The sequence below is a fragment of the Brachyhypopomus gauderio genome, chromosome 8, assembly GCF_052324685.1.
Source record: "Brachyhypopomus gauderio isolate BG-103 chromosome 8, BGAUD_0.2, whole genome shotgun sequence".
Taxonomy (NCBI): Eukaryota; Metazoa; Chordata; class Actinopteri; order Gymnotiformes; family Hypopomidae; genus Brachyhypopomus; species Brachyhypopomus gauderio.
Genome location: NC_135218.1, coordinates 2,790,836 through 2,793,053, shown reverse-complemented (window position 1 = coordinate 2,793,053; position 2,218 = coordinate 2,790,836).

Genomic DNA, 2,218 nt, shown 5'->3' with positions numbered 1-2,218 from the left:
AATAATTGTTCATCACAATGACAAAACCTTTTTATTCTTCCTTGAGTTCCATTATTCTTGTAAGATAATAATGAATCTTGTAAGGTTTATCATTCATGGAAGCGTATTTCCATGATTGCTCAGAGTTACAAATATATGCAAAATCTGTGTAAACATTATGAGTTAGAGAGAGATATCATTTAGACATTTAGATATCTATTGTGTCAATTTTGATAGAAAGAATAGTCATATTAAAATGTTTCTCATCTAGGTGGTCATAATTAAATCAGAATACTTACAAATTCTCTCACTCATAGTTGTGTTACTCCTTGTGTCTGTTTCTAAAGCAAGTGGTATCCTGAATACCTGAACAGAAATAATGATCATATTAGCTGCACGTTGCATATGGAAGTCATGTACTGCTCCAGGCCTGTGACATGTTTGTGTTCAGAGTATAGGTTCAGTTTATTATCCTCTAAGATTGAAGTATACCATGTGTCATGTGCTCTTTCTCTCAATCCATCATCATTCTCTCAAACATAAACCAAAAACACAATGTTAATAAATTGGTACATTATCAACAATAACATTTTCATTTGGCTTGCATTAAACAATTAAGTGTGAAGCAACATGTGCATTAATTAAAATATTTTTATTACCCAGAATTTAATTCTGGATTTGAATGAGTCATCTATTTACTTATTTATTTTCTCTTGTATCTATAGCATACATTCTGTAGCTAATATAAATTTGAATTAAATTTGAATATAACATATATAATCTAATAATAACTTAAAATCTAATATCTAACATTAAAAGCTTGTGGCCAAAGTTTGTTAAATTGGCTATCAAGCAATCCAACATAACAAACACACTCTAATTATTAATGACTCACAGGATAAATCATGCTGGAAAAAAAACACCCAAAAAACACACATCTGTAAGTTTAATTAATGGTAAATGAGCAATAAGTCATTTTCCACAGATTCTTCTTCACATGAAACAGTAATTATACTGACACCTAGTGTCAGGGATGTATCAGAGTGTCTCTAAATCCAGTGGTGGAGCTAGACTTTTTTTCAAGGGGTGGCCAAAGAGTGAGCAAAGCTTTATCAGAGGGGTCCATATACAAATGATGAACAAATATTTCAAATATTTATTTACAAATGTACAATAGTAATCGTATCATGAATATTGTATGCTACTTTATAGAGGTAAAAATGCTGCTCCTTTAACATTACTTTGCTAGCATGCTAGCTCTCTACCCTAACTTCATGTCAAAACTAGTTAGCTAACAAGCTCACTGCCTTTCATTCAAAACTATTTGAATACATAATATGAAACATGTGAATAGCTCAACAGATAGATTTTTCATAATAAAAGGGAAAATGTCATAATTACAATATACAATATATACAATAACCCACTCCTTATAGTGGTGACAAATACAAAGCACACACATAATATTACATTTTACCACACACAGAAGAGGCACACGAGGCACAACAACACAGAAATATTTCTGCAGTCCAGTTAGGTGCTAGCACTGCAACAAGGTACACTACTTTTCTGCATGTCTTCAGAATGCTTCATCCATAACACAACAACCTCTGTGCACCGTGCTCCCGGTATTGGGTCTGAGGTTTTTGCTTCTCCTACATCTCGAGCCCTGGACTGTCCGTGTCTGGTTCCCAGTGTCTCCTCCAGTGTCTCTGTCCAAGCCGGCTTTGACCTCACTGTTTGCAGGAGCTTCAGCCTGACTGCTATCAAGGCCTACAATGCAAGTCTTACCATTCCATGTATCATGAGAAGATTTAGAGACTCTACATATGCTTCCATGTATTCCTCTACTAATATACATCTGCATTTACCTGACTTACAATGGCTTACTGGTCTACAATATATTGTAGTGCCTCAAGGCAATCATTTAAAATGCAACACCTACATTTGATGGCACTATAGCAGAAAATTATCAGCACAGTTGTAATTCAGGACCACGACTACATAAACGCCAAGAACTCGAGTTAATGGAAATTCTGTTTCCAATAGGCTAAATCAATATTGCCATCTACAGGCTAAAACAAGACTGTGGACTATTAATAAAAACTGAAAACCTGGATGTTTGTTATTGTGTAAAATGTATAGTGTATGTTATTTTAACGTGAGTTTATATTATTTTATGTGCTGTCAGTCTTGAGGTAGAATAGTGTCGTGAGTGCGGAACCAACGGCTTGTCCTC